This window comes from Rhinoderma darwinii, chromosome 4 (assembly GCF_050947455.1).
Source record: "Rhinoderma darwinii isolate aRhiDar2 chromosome 4, aRhiDar2.hap1, whole genome shotgun sequence".
In the NCBI taxonomy this organism is placed as follows: Eukaryota; Metazoa; Chordata; class Amphibia; order Anura; family Rhinodermatidae; genus Rhinoderma; species Rhinoderma darwinii.
In genome coordinates this window covers 162335224-162356553 of record NC_134690.1, presented here as the reverse complement: position 1 = coordinate 162356553, position 21330 = coordinate 162335224, and the positions used below count along the sequence as shown (strand labels likewise).

Below are 21330 nucleotides of genomic sequence, written 5' to 3'. Positions count from 1 at the left end.
AAGGTTGAAGATAGCAGTGGCTGCCGACGAGACTCGCCCTGGCTCCTCAAAAACAGTATGGAACAACCGCACGAACCCCTGGAAGTCTTGGGCCCGTGACGTTCCCAGATTGGGTTCACCCATGCCTGGGCCTTGCCAGCAAGTAGAGACATCATGAAGGCGATCTTGGTTCCGTCCGACGGAAACGTTCAGGCGTGCAGGGTAAAATGGATATAGCATTGGTTCAGAAATCCCCTGCACGTACTTGCATCTCCATGGAACCGAGAAGGTAATGGCAGCGAGAACCGAGGGTCCGACCCGGAACCGCCAGGAGGTGTAGCAGGAGGGTCGGTCGAGCTTGCATAGAGGCAGGAAGGAAAGCAGCTAGCGCCCCTAGGTGCTGCGAAATGGAGTCCACTGCCACAAGAAGTTGATCCTGTCTTGCTCGGAGATCCTGCAGGCCTGCCTGCATGGCTTGGGAGGGTGACATGCCCTTAAATTGACCAGCGGGGTCCATGGCCTGAGCGTACTATCACGATGCGGGGTGTGGACCCACTGGGCCGTACCGCGTAGTGGGATGACAGCTGGCCAAACAGATATGATACAGAGTCTATAGTCCAGAAAGGGTACCTGAGGCAATGTAGACAGTAGCAAAGCAGGCTCGGCTGGGACCAGGCGTCAGGTAGACATCAGGCGTGGAGTAGCAGAACAGGCGTGGAATGCAGCACAACACGACAACAGATGAGCACGGCAGTAGACCAGGATAGTACTGGATAGCACGGGATACAGGATACAGGTACGGGGAACACTGGGAACTGGAAGACACTTAGAAGACCATTTGCAAGACACACTTTGGGAAACAACAACAACGCTCAGGTGAGGATCAGAAGGGTGATGGCCTTTTTATAGTCCAGTAAATCATGTGAGTTAATGATGATGATTTTCATGTGCGTGCGCTGGCCCTATAAGAGCGGGTACAAGCGTGCGCGCGCATCCTCCGGGAGACAGTCTCGATACCCGGAAGTGAGTGCCTGCGCCTCACAGGGGGACGCAGCACAGCAGCAGGATGTCCATCGCCGCCGCCGTCGAGGGGTAAGTTAGAACGACGGACCGCGGCCATAGACGTTACAGGAGCATTGTTTGTAAAGGTTTCCATCCAGTGAGGAAAAATGCACAAAGGAAACAAATGTGTGTAGGTGACAGGTATCATTCAAGAAACAGAGGCACACCATGGAATGACAAATCTAATTTATTGTATTAGGCTTTCCTTAGCCCCCGATTTTTTTCATAGCTCCCGCTTCCTCTTATTTTAATGAATAGATCCACTCTTCCGCCCAGTCTTCAGTATTTATAAATGTCTCTACGGTGAAGCGGATTAGGATTAAATGGTTATATAAAAAGAGAAAAGGAGGAGCACCCAATTCCAAAGAAATCCTAGTTAGCTTTAAAATGGCATTTTTTCTGCCTACTCTGTGCGAGTGGTAAAGCCAAGAAATCCACTGCGTGTCCCCACTTCTTATTTAAATGCTACAATTCTTGTCCAGAATGCCTCCCTATTAGATTCCATATTATGCAACAAAGAGCATTTCATGGATGGCCATCCAGGGAGGACTGCCTTTTAGGTCATTTATGCATGCCCACAACCTGTGCAAGTACTGCCCCAGGTGCCCCTTCACGGAGGAAATATCTTTGCACATTTTCTGGGAGTGCCCCTTTGCACAGCGCCTGTTGAAAGTCCTAGAACACGAACTCAGTTCCCAGGAAAAGCCTGTTGTACCACTCGGTACTTTATGGACTATTTCCTGGGATTCACACTATTTGAGGAATACAGGAGGCCTGGTGCCTTATGAACTGTTTTAAGGATACTATATGGTTTGCCAGGAATCACCTAATTCTTTGAAGAGATGGTGCCCGTTCAGGACTGCCGCAGGCTGATTCACAAGCAGGCGGAGTGACTATTCCACTTGGGACAGCCCAGACGTCGATGAGGATTAATATCCTTCCTGCCCTCTCTCCCTTCTTGTGTGTTGTCTCTCGATAAAGCTTTGGGGACTCCCTCTATCCCACTCCCCAACCCCTATCACTTGTCTGTAATGCTCTGTTGATTAATAGTGGTGAATGGAAGAATGTTAGTGTAGCATGTGGTGCGATGTATAGTCTAGGTTAGCCTGTACTGTGCGTCATAGCGTGTTTGGGGTTTGTTAGTTTTTATTATTATTTACTGCTTCTTGGCCTGCGCTGCGTCACAGTAAGGGTTTGTTCACACGGCTTATTTTGGCCGTTTTTCGGGACGGAAATGGCCGAAAAATCGGAAGTAGAACGCCTCAAAACATCTGCCCATTGATTTCAGAGGGAAAAATGGCGTTCTGTTCCGACAGTCCGTTTTTTTACGCGGCCGTTTTGAAAATGCCAGCGAAAAAGTGCATGTCACTTGAGACGTTTTTGGAGCCGCTTTTCATTGACTCTATAGAAAAACAGCTCCTAAAACGGCCGTGAAAAACGCAACTTTGAATAAAAACCGTCTGAAAATCAGGAGCTGTTTTCCCTTGAAAACCGCTCCGTATTTTCAGACGTTTTTGATTTTGCGTGTGCACATAACCTAATAAGTATGTCTGATGACAACTGATAGTGAATAAATCATTTTCAATCAAAAAATTATGCAACATAGAAAACAAAAAATTCCTGGAGAGAAGATTTTCAGGATTTGGTGCAGAGAATAAAAGTAATTTCATGGAACAATCTCATCCACACGCTGCTGAAAAAAACCTGTACAAAATACGGGAAAAAACTGACCTGCTGTGCGGATTATACAATTTATGATGCCGAATCGCAGCACATTTTTTTTGGCAAATATATCGCCATTAAGTTCAATGGGGAATTCGTATTCCTCAACTAATTCCATTGTTGCGAAATTTGCTGCAATTACGCTGCGTATTAGAAGAAAATTCCACATCTTAAAAATAAAACCTATACTCATCTCTTGGGTGCTGCCATAGCAACGTGTCCAGGTTTCATCACATGTGACCCCTGCAGCCAATCACAGGCTGCAGTGGTCACATGTGATGAAAATTCGTCACAGGAACAGTTTGGGGAAGGCCCTTTCCTATTCCAGCATGACCGTGCCCCAGTGCATAAAGCAAGGACCATAAAGGAACGTTTGGGCGAGTTTGATGTGGAAGAACTTGACCAGCGGGCAGAGCCCTGACCTCAACCCCATTGAACACATTTGGGATGAACTAGAACAGAGATTGTGAGCCAGACCCTCTCATCCAACATCAGTGTCTGACCTCACATATGCTCTTCTGGTGGAATGGGCAAAAATTCACAGACAAGCTCCAAAATCTTGTAGAAAGCCTTCCCAGAAGAGTAGTAGCTGTTTTAGCTACAAGGGGGGTGGGTGACTCCATATTATGGCCTGTGGATTTAGAATGGGATGGTGTAGGAGTGATTTGTTGGTGTCCCAATACTTTTGTCCATATAGTGTATGTGTGCAATCACATGAAACTTCATACAGAGACAGTAGTGCAGAAAGAATCTGCTGTTCCTTCCACAACCAATCAGATTGCTACCCTCGTTTTCAAACCTAAGCTCGAAAAATAAAAACTGGAACCTGATTGGGCAACACTGACACTTGTACGTACATCCTATGCTGTAGGCCCATTGCTAGCAGCTCAGACCTGTGAACGTAGGGAAGGGGGTGCTGTACATTGTAGTAGTTGTGACATACACACTTCGCGGGAGGCCACCTTCCTGGCCGCTAAGACTCGCCGTGTCCACAGCATAAAAAGCGGGAGCGGGGAGTATGCCCGTTGTTGACCGTCTGCTCGGCCCCGTCACAGCTGTGCACTCAGAACATAGTGAGGGGACAGATAGTACTGGAGACGATAAGGGAGCATTAGTCAGGGAAGGGTGGGAAGAGGGCGTGGTCTAGTCACATGATCAGGGAGAAGCCGGGGTCCCTTCCCTGTTTCCGGAAATCCAAGATGGTGACCAGCATGAAGTTTTTCTGCTAACCGGTGAACTTGGAAGTGACACCCGGCGCTGACACTCCCGGCACCTCAGGTAACAATGAACGAGCCGCTCTCCTGGCTCCCCGCAGAGCCGCGTCCTGTGTGCCTGTAGCTCGCTGAGGGGCCTGTGTGCAGAGGAATGCGGTGCAGCGCCCGGAAGACAAGAGCTGATAGGTGGTGACGTTGTCAGTCAGGGCAGAGCTGATCCCAGAGGAAGAGTACACAGCCCCGAGGCAGTCCATCATTAGAGGTGTCTGTGACCGTCACATGTCATAACTCTGTGCCAGGAGCTTCAGCTTATACGTCACATGCGGTCCAGGATAAGAGCACGTCATCCTACACAAAGGGGGAGATCTGTAGGATCCTGTGCAAAGCAAAGTGGAGCAGCCAATCACAGTGCTGCTTTCTATGAAAACTGTAATCTCATTGGTTGCCGCGTGCAACTTCTTCACGCTGTCTTTTTTTAAATCTCGTCCTATGAGCCTAAAATGTCAGACTTTCCTTTAGAACACCCAGTAGAATATATTAGGAAACTGCACCACAGCCGATTCCCCAATGTACATGTATTATTGGAAATGTAACGCAGATGGAGCGTCCAGCGGGATGACTAGAATTTTGTTTTCGCACATTAGACTCCACCCTAGGTGTTATGTGGAGGGAGAGAAGTGATAACCAATCCGAGCACCACAACGTGAACCTTATCCAGATGTGCCCATTTGACCAGGCCAATTTTTCCTCCCTGCCCTCCAAAAGCTCAAAAATTTTTTACATTTTCTGTCGGCGTAGCCTTATGAGAGCTTTGTTTTTTGTGGGACGAGCTGGGAAACTGAAAAAAATTCTCTGTGGGGTAAAACGGGCAAAAAACGGCTATTCTGTCATAATTTTTTTTGTTTTTAAGCTGTTAAGCGTGTAGTAAAACGATGTTAGCGTTATTCTACGGGTTAATACAATTACGACTACCAAATATATATATATAATTACTGCTTTTACATTTTTACATTTTCTTCAATTGAGTGGTATGATGGCTTAGTTTCTGCAGGGTGAGCTATAGTTTTTATTGGTACCATTTTGGGGTACATGCAACTTTTCAGCACATTTTATTCCATGTTTTTGGGGAGCTAAGATGACCAAAAAACAGCAATGCTGGCACTTTTTTTTAATATATATTTTTTTTTTACAGCGTTCACCTTGCGGGTTAAATGTTATATTGTAAAAGTTCATACTTTTATGGACACAGCGATACCAGTTATGTTTATTTATTTTTTACTTTTTTTGTACAGCTAAAAAAAAGTTTAACCCCTTAACGACCAAGGACGAAAATGTACGTCATGGTCGGCTGCTAGTTCCCGCACTATGACGTACATTTTCGTCCGCATTTCAAACTGTCACTCTGTGTAAACACAGAGTGACAGACCCGCGCTGACAGCTGTCCCCGACAGCTGAGACATCAGTCTTGCCGGACAGCGGACCATCGCCGCTGATTTCGGCAGTTAACCCCTTAAGTGCGGCGACGGATTGCCGTCGCCGCATTTAAGTGGTTTGAAGCACATCAGCAGCCCCCACGAAGTGATCGTGGGGGCTACCGATGCTTGTCACGGCAATCGGAGGTCAGATAATGACCTCCGGGTTGCCATGCACGGAAGCCTCGGAGGAACAGCCTCCGGCCGTTCCTCCTCTGCTTCCTGTCAGTGTGACAGTCACGTCACAATGACAGTTGGAGTGCATTACACTACGAGTGTAGTGTAATGTACTCTAGCAGCGATCAAAGCTGCAAGACTAAGTGTCCCCTAGTGGGACAAGTTAAAAAAGTAAAAAAAAGTAATAAAAATGTTTTAAAAAAAGTGTAAAAATAAAAGTTATAAGTTCTATAAACACTAAATGCTTTTTTTCCTATAATAAGACTTTTATTATAGAAAAAAAATGAACACGTTAAAAAAGTACACATATCTGGTATCACCGCGTTCGTAACGAACCCAACTATAAAACTATAATGTTATTTTTCCCGCACGATGAACACCCCAAAAAAAATCAATAAAAAACTACGACAATCGCAATTTTTTGGGTCACCACCGCTCCCTAAATAAAGAATAAAAAGTGATCAAAAAGTCGCATGTACCCGAAAATAGTACCAATAAAAACTTCTATCCGTCCCGCAAAAAACAAGCCCTTACACAGCTTTTTTGACTAAAAAATTAAAAAATTATGGCTCTCAGAATATGGTGACACAGAAATTTTTTTTTTATAAATAAGTCATTTTATTGCGCAAACGCTAAAAAAAATAACCAAACCTATATACATATGGTATCGCCGTAATCGTACCAACCCGCAGAATAAATTAAAAATGTCATTTATTGCGTACGGTGAGCGCCGCAAAAAAAAAACTAAAAAAACGGTGTCAGAATTCCTGTTTTTTGCTCAGGATTGCAAAACAATTGAATAAAAAGTGATCAAAAAAAATCGCATGTACCCCAAAATGGTACCAATGAAAACTACAGATTGTCCCGCAATAAATAAGCCTTCACACCACTCTATTGATGGAAAAATAAAAAAGTTATGGCTCTTGGAAAGCGGGGAGTGAAAATCTAAAATATGAAAGCAAAAAATGGATCAGTCCTGAAAGGGTTAATTCATTTCTAATGAAAAAAACGTATGATCACATGTGGGGTATTTCCGTACGCGGGAGAAATTGCTTTATAAAAAATGGTTGTTTTTTTCCTCCTTTATCCCTTGTGAAAATGAGAAAATGCAACATTTTAGTGGAAAAAATTTTGATATTAATTTTCGCGCCCTAATTCTAATAAACTCTGCAAAAGACCTGTGGGGTCTAAATGCTCACTATACCCCTAGAAAAATTCCTTGAAGGTTTTTCCAAAATGGGGTCACTTTTGGTGGGTTTCCACTGTTTTGGTCCCTCCAGTGCATTGCAAATGCGACATGGCACCGAAAACCATTCCAGCAAAATCATAAATCCAAATGGCGCTCCTTCCATTCTGAGCCCTGCTGTGGGTCCAAACAGCAGTTTATTACCACATATGGGGTATTGTCGTAATCGGGAGACATTGCTTTACAAATGTTGGGGTGCATTTTCTTCGTTATGCCTTGTAAATAATAAACATTTCTATGTTGTTTCAGAAAAAAAGTACATTTTAATTCTTACAGACTAATTTCAATATATTTAGCGAAAAACCTGTGTGGTCAAAATGCTAACTATACCCCTAGATAAATACCTTAAGGGGTCTAGTTTTCGAAATGGGGTCGTTTATGGGGAGTTTCTATCATTCTGGCAGCTCAAAGCTTCTCCAAATGTACATTGGGGCCTAAAACATTTTCAAGCAAAATATGAGTCCTGAAAGCCTCCGGGTGTTCCCTTCCTTTGGGGCCCTGCCGTGTGTCCAAACAACGCATTAGGGCCACAATGTGGGTATTTTTGAAAACAGGAGAAAGAGGGTGATAGATTTTGGGGTGTGTTTCTTCATTTTCATGGTCGCTTTACAAAGAAATCGGTCTTCAAACACATACTTTTATGAAAAAAGTTAAATTATTATTTTTTTCACCTGCTATGCATTAAATTTAGCAAAGAACTGTGGGGTCAAAATAATTACTATACCCCTAAATAAATACCTTATGGGGTCTAGTTTTCTAAATGGGGTCGTTTATTGGGAGTTTCTATCGTTTTGGCAGCTCAAAGCCTCTCCAAATGTACAGTGGGGCCTAAAACATTTTCAAGCAAAATATGAGTCCTGAAAGCCTCCGGGTGCTCCCTTCATTTTGGGTCCTGCCGTGTGTCCAGGCAGCGCATTAGGGCCACAATGTTGGTATTTTTGAAAACAGGAGAAACAGGGTGATAGATTTTGTGGTGTGTTTCTTCATTCTCATGGTCGCTTTACAAAGAAATTGGTTTTCAAACTGATACTTTTATGAAAAAAGTGAATTTTTTTTTTTTTCACCTGCTATGTATTAAATTTAGCAAAAAACTGTGGGGTCAAAATACTTACTATACCCTTAGGTAAATACCTTAAGGGGTCTAGTTTTTTAAATGGGGTCATTTGTGGGGGTTTCCATCACTCTGAGACCTATGAGCCTCTGAAAACCTGGCTTGGTGCCGGAAAACAAAATGTACTTCAAAATTTATAAAATTATTATTTAATTTGTAAGTCCTCTAAATTGCTGAAAATTTATTTTATTTTTTCAAAAGTGCTGCCAAAATGGAGTAAAGAGATAGAAATATATATTTAATTAAAAAAATTGTACAGTATGTGTGTACATATGTGACATATTGCAGTTAAAAATAGGGGAAAATGGTAATTTTTACAAAATTTCTTCAATTTTTCTATTTTTTAAGTAATTTCCGCAAATCGTATCAGTCTACTTTTACCACTAAAATAAAGTACAACATGTGACGAAAAAACAATGTCAGAATTACTTGGATATTCAAAACTTTCACAGAGTTATTCTCTGATAAAGTCAGACATACCAGATTTGACAAATCTGGCTTGGTCATTAAGGTACAAACATGCCCGGTCATTAAGGGGTTAAGGTCTTTTTTCACACGCACATGTGTCAAATCGGCCGTGAAAAACGAATGAATAGGAGCAGACCTGCAGCACAGCCACTATGCTATGTACGGAGCCAACTGCTTCCGGCTCCGTAAATAGCATTATGTGCCATAACATCCCTTGCCCACAGGCCACTGGAGCGGTTTAACATTCCGGGTGTCGGACCAGCACCGATGATATACTGATGACCGATCCGGTGGATCGGTCATCCGTTGTCAGAAGGTGGAAAACCCCTTTAAAGGTGTATTCCAACCCAAACATAGGGGGGATTGGACAACATTTCTACGCAAGTTTTCTGGTGTAGAAATGTTTCAAACAGACCAAATTTTGCAGTTTCAAAAAGTGGGTGGGTCTTAACCAGAGCTGCGCCCAACCGTATTTACCATAACTTAAGGCAGAGACTGGCATAAATTATAGTGGAAATGACCGCTCCAGGCTGGCATAGGTTTCATTCAGTGACGCACGGATAGCCGGCAATGCTATAAAGTTATTAAGAGGGGTGCACAGCTTATTAACTTTGTCGCATCTTACCTCAGCTTCTTTCTTATTAAGATTGGCGTATGAAACGCCCAGTCTTAATAAACCTATTACAGATAAATTTCTTAAACATGCATAGTTCACTAGATATCCTCCTATCTGGTTACACATGATCCTCTGCCCACCATAGGTATGATATAGGTGGCCGTGCATGTGCAGTACAGCAGATTCTGCTGTTGGCTTATTAGGAGGGTGCATAGCGTTGGCACAATAGTTCCCTGCCCAGCCACTATAGCCCTCATATAAATCAACAATTGGTGTCAATTATAGCGCAAATCTACACTAGCACATAGCTGGCGTAGATTTGAATTTCTGGCACACGCACGGCCAGAGATGTTCTGAGTTTATTAAGTGGCGTGCATGTCTTGTTAAAGAGGCTCAGTCACCACATTATAAGTGCCCTATATTGTACAGGATGTGATCGGCGCTGTAATGTAGATTACAGCAGTGTTTTTTATTTAGAAAACTCAGTCAAAAATGATAGTTTATGACCTATTTTTAGCTTTATGCTAATGACTTTCTTAAAGAGGCTCTGTCACCACATAAGTGCCCTGTCTCCTATATAAAGAGATCGGCGCTATAATGTAGGTGACAGTAATGCTTTTTATTTAGAAAAACAACCTATTTTAAACCAATTTATGAGCGATTTTTAGTTTTATGCTAATGAGTTTCTTAATGCCCAAGTGGGCGTGTTTTTACTTTCGACCAAGTGGGCGTTGTACAGAGGAGTGCATGATGACCAATCAGTGACCAATCAGTCATGCACTCCTCTCCATTCATTTACACTGCACATAGTGATCTTACTAGAACACGATGTGCAGCCACATACAGACATTAACGTTAATCAAGTGTCCTGATAATGAATACACATGACCTCCAGCCTGGACGTCATGTGTATTCAGAATCCTGACACTTCTGAATCTTTTCTGTGAGATTTCCAGCAAGGGAAACAAAATCTTGTTTACCTCCGTAATCTCGTGAGATTTCGTTTCCCTTGCTAGAAATCTCAAAGAAAAGATTCAGAAGTGTCAGGATTCTGAATACACATGACGTCCAGGCTGGAGGTAACGTATATTCATTATCAGGACACTTGATTAACGTTAATGTCTGTGTATGTGGCTGCACATCATGTTCTAGTAAGAACGCGATGCTGCTTTGTAAATGAATGGATTGGAGTGTATGACGCTGACTGGTCACTGATTGGTCAGCGTCATACACTCCTCTGTACAACGCCCACTTGGTCTAAAGTAAACACGCCCACTTGGGCATTAAGAAACTCATTAGCGTAAAGCTAAAAATCGCTCAAAGTGGTAAAAATAGATTGTTTTCCTAAATAAAAAGCACTGCTGTAACCTACATTATAGCGCCCATCTCCTTATGTAGGAGGGCACTTATAATGTGGTGACAGTCTCTTTAATGGACAACTGGACAGCGCCGATCTCATTATGTACAAGATAGGGCACTTATAATATGTTAACAGAGCCGCTTTAAAATAGGCGAATCTTAATCCAGCGCTCTCTAGGTTAAGACTGAAAATAATTTCCCCCATATGTATTCCCTCCACAAGTTTTCTGATCTGGTTAGACTTTTGGCCAGACACTGTTGACTATACAATGAGGATGCTTATGTTCATGTTCCCGCTCCAATGTTTGTTGAACTATATTTCAGTGCGTGTTTTTGTTGCTTTGATCATACAAAAGGGACATTACAGGAAAGTAATAGTGTAAATTGAAGTCTGATCCACTAGTTTTTACCGTTTTTGGTGAGAAAGTGTTTGGTAAATCATATACAGAAAGTTTGGCACTGAGATCTGACACTCATTTCTTGATATTCTTGGTATTCTTTCACATGCTATGTGCCAACTTCTAAAAAAAAAAAAATAGCTTTCTAGCAATAACCGAAAGCCACAGAGAACTAGACGTTTCAGGGTACAAATGAAGCATAAATTCTAGAAGAGTAGAATCTGTGTCGGGTACAACTAAATCTGTAGATGACCTATAAAGGAATTCTAGAGCGGTCCCCAGCCTACATTTCTGGTGGAAAGCAAAAATATCCAGTCCTCTAGTCCAGCATCATGTCTGTGATATGAAATTGTCCTTAAAATGCTTCTATATAGTACAGTACATAAAGCCGTGGTAGCAAACCGGAATCTACCAGAAATGGAACACCTGCAAATTTGGATGCATAGTCTGTGAAGTCTGGACGTTGTTTAAGGCCATGTTCACGTGGCTTACTTTCAGGTGTATTTCGAACGCTCGTATTACGCCCCAAAATACACTTGAAATACTCCTGCAAACATCTTCCCATTGATTTTAGTGTAAAATACAAGATGTATTTATATGCTGCTGAATTGAAAAATGCCTTGTAAAAAAGAAGTGACATCCATTCTTAGGGTAGCTTCACACGCACAATTAAAAATGGCTGAAAATGACAGAGCTGTTTTCAAGGGAAAACCGCCTCCAATTCTCAGCCATTTTTGAGTTATTTTTTTTTTTTTTTTTTTTTTTAAGCGGTGTTAGGAGCAGTTTTTCAATTGATCCTATGAAAAACCGCTCCAAAAACGGCTCAAGAAGTGACATGCTCGTTCTTTTTATGCAGTGCATTTTTACATGCCGTTTTTTAAAACCGCGGTGTAAAATAACCTCCCGTCTGAGTTAAACGCCGGTTTTCCCATTGATTTCAATGGGAAGCTGTTTGTTGGTTTTTCAAGGCGTTTACGCCCCAAAATACGCCTGAAAACACTGCGTGTGAACATACCCTTGAAGTGTTTTACTTGCTGATTTTACTTCCCATTGACACACCAAAAAACCCTTTAACAAACGCTTGCTAAAATAGAAAACACTTTTTAAAATAATCTTCAAAAATGCCTGGATTAATTCTTGAAATCAGCCTAAATATAAGCCGTGTGAAAATTGCCTAAACGTTACGTCGCATGGACTCTGTACAGCTTCATGTAGAGTCCCTATTGATCCGTTGTAATCACCTGTATTGTATTCTCCCCTAGCAATGCGTATAATGACGTGGTGAAGCCTGTCTCAACCTTCTGTTCCTAAGGTACAGTATTGACCCATTGCAGGCTATAGGTGCTGTATCAGTCCTAGGTGGTGTTAGATATTGAGCCATGTTTTTAAACTGCTCGCTTGCAGTTTGACCTAGATTTTTCCTGGAGATGGTGATCTAGGCATGCTCTACAGTTAAATTCCTTTAGGCTCCACGCACACGACCGTGCCTGTAATTACGACCTGTAACGCGGACAGCCGGACCTTTTTACGGGCCGTGCTCCCATTGTAAAGTATAGGAGCATGGTTAGTAAAATAAAAAAATGGGACATGTCCTATTATTTTCGGCAGGTTTCTACGGCATACAAGAAGGTGTCCGTCAGCCATAGAAATGAATGGGCCCGTAATTATGGATGGTAATTACGGTCAATTTTACGGTCATGTGCATGGGGCCTTAATCCGTATTCTGAGGGTCCAGAAATTGTTATGGTTTTGAACAAAACTGCGTAATCCAGAATTTAACCAAACTGTAAGGCCTCATGCACACGACCGTAGTGGTGTGCACGGGCTGTGATTTGCGGCTCTGACGGCCGCGGAGTGTCACCCGCGGCCACCCGCAAGCTGGCCGTGTGCATTTATTTCAATGAGCCTGGAGCGCAAAATGCAGCAGTAATAAGACATGTCCTATCTTTTTGCGGTCCAGGCTCCCAGACAATGCACGAACCGTAGGAACTACGGTACTGTGCATGGACCCATTGAAATGAATGGGGCAGCAATTCACCCGCAGATTTATGGGTGAATTGCGGCCGCAAAAATACGTTTGTGTACATGGGGCCTAATCGAAGAGTTAACCAATGAGAAGACCCCTTTTTTGTTACAATGTTGTCACATTTGGCTGTACATTATTCTAGTCTTATGACCCAGAATGTTTAATTATCCGGCAGATTCTGTTTCTGACAGATGAAAGGAATTTCCTAATATGCTGTTGTGTGCTGGATCCCATTATGTAGAAGTCTGTGGAGATTGTCGGCGGATGCCTGCGCATCTGGCGAACGCCTGTCTTTGAGGAATGTGACTGTTTTTCTTTATATTGGACCGCAGCATTCTTGCCATTTTTTTTTTTCACATAAAAGCAGTTTTGCAATGTTGCAATGCATGGTGGGGCGCCATCCTCTAAAGATGCCCGTGTTCTGTTCAGTATGCTGTTTTAATAATTTTATCATCCAGTCCTGGAACTGTAAACTTGTCTTCACTAAGTTCATTGTCTTTTTTTTTTTTTTGTCCTAGCTATCTGTGAATCTTCCTCTTATTTAATTCCTGTCTTGCGCTTTCTCCTATCTGCAAATTATCGTTTACCGTATAGGTAGGCCTTATCTAAATAAGCATGCTTATCCATTTTTAGACAGGCCTGTGAAAAATCGAGCGGAATAAGGGGAGACTGATAAAACAAGACCCAATGTATCAGAACTATCAGCACATCTGTCACTTCTTGGTCTAGAACATTAGGGCATCTTATGGTGTCTGAAAAACTAGGTATAAAAAGTAATCTGACAGCTACGTTCTGTACCGATCTGAAGAGAATCTTGATTTCTTTCTTCAGTAAACCTTTAGTCAGAGCTGTATAGCCATTTGTCAGAAAAAAAACCAAAACATTCTCTTTCCCTTCAAAGAATGCTTTTATGAAGTCCTATTATTTAGTACTGCATTTAAGACCTTAATGTTCTGGTTATACATCACAGGGTGTATAGCACTCTCCAGTATAACAAATTAAAATATTTAAGGCCTCATGTACACGGTTGTATTACTCCTCCATTATGTAGGGCTCCCGTTCAAGTGCATGGCGCCTCTACTGTGCCTCAGATCTCATATAGATGCATACAGCTTTTCACTCCTAGCCTGCCCCGCAAATTTGCCACCCAATGGGTGCTACTGGTTTTATTTTATTTTTTATACCGGTGTGTCTGATTGCTTACCAGATGATTCCACTATAGATCAAAAGTAGTTATTGTTGTTTTTCACTGTTGCTCAGCTCTATGTAGCACTTTCTTCATTTGTATATAGCTTGCTGTGGGCGGGATTACCATGTAAAGGATTACTGTTCCCATGATTCCTCTCCCCTCTCACAGAGGTGGCCCATAATTACAGCTGCCTGTATGGCCCTCTATTACAAGGTTAAGGTAGTGCTGTAATTGCTCACTTTCTGCTACTGAGACACAGCTGTGCACTGTGACAGTAAATAGACATCACGACCAGCCAGGACGTGATGTCTATTCAGAATCATGACACTGTGCCTTGCTGTAAATCTCACACAGACGTTAGCGAAGTGTCAGGATTCTGAATAGACATCACTTCCTAGCTGGTAGTGATGTTTATTTACTGTCAGGAGACTTCAGTAATGTTAATGTGTGTGTAGGTGACTGCACATAGTGATCTGGCTAGATCACTATGTGCAGAGTAAATGAATGGAGAGAAGTGTATGACGCTGATTGGTCAGCGTCATACACTTCTCTTTACAACGCCCACTTCGTCAAACGTAAAAACACGCCCAGTTGGTCGTTAAGAAAGTCATTAGCATAAAGCAAAAATAGGTCATAACTCAGTCAAAAATGATAGTTTTTCTAAATAAAAAACTGCTGTAATCTATATTACAGCGCCGATCATATTATCTTCAAGATAGGGCATTTATAATGTAGTGACAGAGCCTCTTTAAGGCCCAGGTTTGTACGGTGCTGTGATCGGACTGCCATAAATCTGCATGTGGCCTCTACTATACCCTCCTCTCGGTTAAATTCCATGCCTTCTATATGGCAGTACTTGCAGACCATGCGGCTCTGTACTGGGGAGCCATGCAGTCTCCACGCATCGGAGTCAGCTTGTGTATGAGCCTGTATGCAAATTATTTTAGGTGTATAATTTGCGTTACGATATTGAATGTTCATTCTGTAATTTCCTGGCTGTTGAAGACTCCACAGAATGGATCAAATAGAAAGCCTTCAGAAATTAACATTTTAGACCGCTCCGCTGCAGTTCGAATGGCAAAACTTAAGCAACCAAAGTAAACCAAGCATGTGGGAATACCTGCTTTGAAAACATCATGGTCATGGGAGGCGGATTGCTTCCAGTGAAATCCCTAGATACTAATAATGTACTAATAAGCATCTAGAGAAATGTCGTTCTTCACCTCAAACACAGGTAGCAAAGTTTTCCACAGCACCTCACAAATGGACTATAAATAATTATCTGGCTATCCAAAGAGAATTGGGTTTTATCTCATGTTCACTTTGTAAGGGCATTGTAGTTTATTGACCTTGCTTAACCCCTTCCCTCTTTGGCGATTTTTGACCTTCCTGACAGAGCCTCATTTTTAAAATCTGAAGTGTTACTTTATGTGGTAAGAACTTCGAAATGCTTTTACCTATCCAAGTGATTCTGAGATTTTCTCGTGACACATTGGACTTTTACTGGCAAAATTTGCTCGATACATTCAGTATTTAATTGTGAAGAACACCAAAATGTAGCAAAAAATTGCATTTTTCTAAATTTTAAATGTATCCGCTTGTAAGACAGGCAGTTATAACACACAAAATTGTTGCTAATTAACATCTCCCATATGTCTACTGTAGATTGGTATCGATTTTTGAACTTCCTTTTTATTTTCTAGGACGTTACAAGGCTTAGAACTTTAACAGCAATTTCTCACATCTTGAAGATAATTTCAAAAGGCTATTTTTACAGGGGCCAGTTCAGTTGTGAAGTGGCTTTGAAGGACTTGTATATTAGAAACCCCCAATAAGTCACCCCATTTTAAAAACTTCACCCCTCAAAGTATTCAAAACAGCATTTAGAAAGTTTCTTAACCCTTTAGACGTTTCACAGGAATTAAAGCAAAGTAGATGTGAAATGTACAAATTAAATGTTATTATTTTTCGCAGAAATTCGTATTTAATCAATTTTTTTGTAACAAAGTTTTACTAGAGAAATTTAACTCGATATTTATTGCCCAGGTTCTGCAGTTTTAGCAAATATCCCACCTGTGGCCGTAGTGGGCTATAGGACTGAAGCACCGGTCTCAGTCAAAGGAACACTTAGTGGATTTTGGGGCCTTTTTTTAGAATATATTTGAGGCACCATGTCAGGTTTGAAGGGCTCTTGCCGTGCCAAAACAGTGGAAACTCCCCAAAAGTGACCCCATTTGGGAAACTACACCCCTCAAGGAAATTATATAGGGGTATAGTGAGCATTTTGACCCCGCAGGTTTATTGAAGAAATTATTGGAAGTAAGCCGTCAAATTTATAATCTAAATTTTTTCAAAGAAAATGTAGGTTTAGCTAATTTTTCTCATTTCCACAAGGACTAAAGGGGAAAAAGAACCACAAAATTTGTAAAGCAATTTCTCTTGAGTAAAACAATACCACACGTGTGGTCATAAACGGCTGTTAGGACACACGGCAGGGCTCCGAAGGGAAAGAGCGCCATTTGGTGCTCAAATTTAGCAGGAATGGTTTGCCGAGGCCATGTTGCAATTGCAAGGCCACTGAGGGACCAAAAAAGGTAAACCGCCCAAAAAGTGACTCCATCTAGGAAACTACACCCCTTAAGGATTTGTTAGTAGAGGAAGGATTAGAATCTAAAACTTAGCTTTTAATATAACCCATATAAAATGGAATATCAATATAGTATTGTTTTATACTATTGTATTATTGGACACACACACATCAATATCTATTCACAGTGATGAATGCAGGGTTATAGTTCCTTGTGTGTGTGTGTGTGTGTGTGTGTGTGTGTGTGTGTATATATATATATATATATCAGGGTAGGCTTGGATCATATGAGCTTGCACAATGGCATTCTGTCTGTCCCTTAAGCCTCACTCTCAACCCTCACTGTTGACCACACACCGGGCACTCGTTCTGAAAAGAACGACCCTGTTGTCTCTGGAACCTATCCCTAATATTGTGATTGTTTCCATAACTGAAACTCCAGCTCCTACGCGTCTCCCCAGTTACATACTGGTTTGTCAGGGAGGTATTGAGCATAGCAGTGTAGCAGATCATATGGCAGTGGCCAATATTAGGGATAGGTTCCAGAGACAACAGGGTCGTTCTTTTCAGAGCGAGCGCCCGGTGTGTTGTCAACAGTGAGGGTTGAGAGTGAGGCTTAAGGGACAGACAGAATGCCATTGTTCAAGCTCATACGATCCAAGCCTACCCTGCTATATATATATACATAAGGAACTATAACCCTGCATTCATCACTGTGAATAGATATTGATGTGTGTGTGTGTCCAATAATACAACCGTATAAACAATACTATATTGATATTCCATTTTATATGGGTTATATTAAAAGTTAAGTTTTAGATTCTAATCCTTCCTCTACTAACAAGTTTCAAATTTGGAAGGTCTAACGGGAACCAGCCCTTCGGTCATTAACTGGGAGTTATCAATTACACCCCTTGAGGAATTCATCTAGGGGTGTAATGAGCATTTTGACCACACAGGTGTTACACAGAATTTATGAGAATTGGGTAGTGAAAATAAAAACAATTCCTTTTCTTCAATAAGAAGTAGCTTTAGCTCAAAATTGTTAATTTTCTCGACAAATTAAACGAGAAAAAGGACCCCAACATTTTCAAAGCAATTTCTCCTGAGTACGGCAATACCCCATGTGTGGTCATAAACTGCTGTTTGGGCACACAGTAGGGCTCAGAAGGGAAGGAGCGCCATTTAGCTTTTGGAGTACAGATTTTGCTGGATTGGTTTCTAGTCGCAATGTCGCATTTTCAAATCCTCTGTAGGGCCAAAACCGTGGAAACCCCCCCCAGAAGTGACCCCATTTTGGAAACTATACCCCTCAAGGCATTTTTAAGGGCTGTAGTGAGCGTTTTCACCCCACAGGTCTTTTCCATAAATGATTGCGCTGGTGCAAAGTAAAATTTTACGTTTTTCCCTAGATATGCCCTTTCAGTGACAAATATTTTGTGCCACTGGACACACACACACACACACACACACACACACACACACTGCTGTTTGGGTACGCTGTAGGGTTCAGAGGGGACGGATCGCAATTTGGCTTTTGTAACGTGGATTTTGCTTGGTGGTGGTTTTGTTTGGAGTATTACTGGTATTTCAGATTATGTGGGGGGCACATGTATGCCGGGCAGAGTACATCAGGGGCATAGTCAGGCGGTATAATAATGGGGTAAAAAAAAAGGATAAAATAATCCATAAATATTTGTTACGCTGTGAAGCAATCCTTTATGCACAGGCTGGAGTTGCACTGATAAATGGTGTCTTTACTTATCCCCCTTTTGGTCAACACTCTGCACCTTTGCAGTTTGTGGAATTTTGCTGGGAAGTGTTGTCCTGGTATAATACGGGCACCGTCTCTTCCAGCGGATATGTTTGGGCCCTTCCTGGTTCCCTAACTTTAGGGCCTTGATAAATTGCCTCTTGAAACAGAAGAAATGTTCCCCTCGGGCTTGCACTACTGCATATTTTTTATTTCCTGACTTATTGGAGCCTTAACTAATTACATTTTTCCATAGACGTAGTGGTATGAGGGCTGTTTTTTGTTTGTTTTTTTGCAGGAAGAGCTGTCGTTTTTATTGGTACCATTTTAGTGTACATGCGACTTTTTCATCACTTTCTATCCTTTTTTTTTTTTTTGGGGAGGTCAGGTGACCAAAAAAACTGCAATTCTGACATAGTTTGTTTTTTATAAAGCGTTCACCATGCATTTATAAATTACATGTTGACTTTCTGTGTATCAGTCAGATTCAGGTGATACTAAATTTATAGCACTTTGTTTTACAACTTTTTGCACAATAAAATGACTCGTTTAAATGTATGTTTTCTGTCACCAAGTTGTGAGAAACCTAATGTTTTCATTTATTCGTCAACGGAGCTGTATGAGGGCTTGTTTTTTGCGAGATGAGCTATAGTTTTTATAGGTACCGTTTTTGGATACATGCGACTTTTTGATGACTTTTTATTCCAAAATTTGTAGGGCAAAGTGACCAAAAAACAGAAATGCTGGTGTCGTTTTTTTACGCTTATTTTTTTTACGCTCTTCATGGCTTGGAATAATGTTTTTTTTATAGTTCAGGCCGTTAAGTTCTCAGTGATATCAAATATGTATGGTTTATTAATTTTTTTTCAATAATAAAGGACTTGATAAGGGTAAAGGGCGATTGTTTGATTTTATTACTTGAAACTTTTACTCTGTTTTTAAAACTTTATTTATTTTTTTCCCTTTTTTTTTTTTTTTTATGGTAATACTTTTATTACACTTTTTTTCTATGTCCCTCTAGGGGACTTGAAGGTCCAACTGTCTGATTCTTTTCTTTTTTTTATTCTAATACATTGCACTACCTATGGAGATAAAACCCAATTCTCTTTGGATAGCGACGCAGCAGATAATTATTTATAGTCCATTTGTGAGGTGCTGTGGAAAACTTTGCTACCTGTGTTTAAGGTGAACGACATTTCTCTAGATGCTTATTCGTATCTAGGGCTTTCCGTGACGTATCCATACGACAAATGTCGGGAAGGGGTCAAACTGTTTGTGATATTTTGTTATTCCATGATACACAACATATTCCACCCATATGATAATATCCTCTTGTCTTCTGTATAGTTATGTTTTTCTTTATTAACCTTAAATAAGTTACTTACATTGCAATATCATATATAGAAAAACTACTTGCATTGGTCCATGCCCCCATAGAGCTTGCAATCTAATATGTTCACATGTAACGGACAAATCCTGCTATGGAAATAGCCTGTAAATCTGCTGCAAGTTCTGCATTTGTTGCACACAAATTTTGTTCACCCTTTGCATTGCAATGTGGGGGGAATCTCCTGCAAAATGTTGTAGATGGGAGCGACACTTAAGCAGCTTGGCCTATATCATTTCTTTCTCTTTTCCTCATTTTGATTTTTGGATTGTTACTCTGTTTCTCCAATATGCCAACCTGACCCTTGAATCAATGAACAACTTCCTTTTAACTTCTCCAGTTCCGTGTTCTTACAAAATGCAGATGGTTAAAAATAAATGGCGCTTTAGCTGGTATATCTCTAAACATCTGCTTGTATCCAGCCCACATTGCCTTTCCTTCCTAATATGTATGACTGTTTTTTCTTATTTTTGTTAATTTTATACAAATTTTGTTGGCAGATGCTTTGTGGGCATTTTTTTTTTTTGCACTTAGACAATATTCTAAGCTGGTGTCCTTTTCTTCATGGCATACACGAGTGACACTTAATCATGATTCTTCAGGTCACGTTCACTACATCTTCAGTGTACCACCAGCCTTTTATGGGTGAACTATTAAGCAAGTTCAGCATAGGTATAGACCAGACATGGGCCACATACGGCCCGTTAGGCTTTTTAATCCGGCCCGCCGAACTTGTCCAAGATATATCCGTCCTCAGCAGCTGCTAGTTCGCGCAGGAGGACGGATATATCCGTCCTGTGATCGCGCGGGTACTGACAGTTTACCCACGCGATCAGCGGCAGGAGCACGGCTGTTATACACAGCCTGGCTCCTGCTGCAACTGCCGGAATCGAAGCACGCGCCGATTCCGGCAGTTTAACCCATTAAATGCCGCTGTCAACAGTGACAGCGGCATTTAATGTGTTTGACAGAGGGGGGAACTCCCTCTGTCTCCCGATCGGCGCCCCCGCAAACAAATCGCGGGTCGCCGTCGGGTTTCCATGACAGCCGGGGGTCTAACAAAGACCCCCAGGTCTGTCTTCAGCATCTGCCTGTTAGGCGATGCCAGAGGCATGACCTAACAGGTTGCCTGTCAGTTTTACACTGACAGGCAATAATGCTTTGGTATACGAAGTATACCAAAGCATTATATATGCGATCGGCATATCGCATAGTGAAGTCCCCTGGTGGGACTAAAAAAAAAAAAGTAAAACCGTTAAATAAAGTTTGTGAAAAAAAAAATAAAAAAAATTACAGTCAAAGTCAAATAAAACTACTTTTTTGCCCCAAAAAGTGGTTTTATTTAATAAAACGGTCAAAACAAATCACACATACACATATATGGTATCCCCGCGATCGTAACAACTTGACCAATAAAATGAACACATTAATTAAACCGCCGGATGAACGGCGTCCAAAGAAAACGCAAAAAAACAACGGCAAAATTCTCTCTTTTCTCCCATTCCCCCCATAAAAAATAAAATAAAAGTTAATCTATAAGTCCTATGTACCCCAAAATAGTACT

At 41.4% G+C, this 21330-nt stretch overlaps 1 protein-coding gene across 3 annotated transcripts in view; it reads left to right on the top strand.

The window, feature by feature from the left end:
- The first annotated feature begins 3648 nt into the window (after positions 1-3648).
- Positions 3649-21330, top strand: part of LOC142760908 (lipoma-preferred partner homolog) — a 184222-nt gene continuing 166540 nt past the window's right edge. For 2 of the 3 annotated variants that reach the window (XM_075864087.1, XM_075864085.1), the window contains exon 1: positions 3649-4041. The gene's annotated coding sequence lies outside the window, so the exon portion shown is untranslated. Of the gene's footprint in view, positions 4042-12086; positions 12137-21330 lie in introns of all 3 variants that reach the window. The other variant, XM_075864086.1, reaches the window with a different exon arrangement.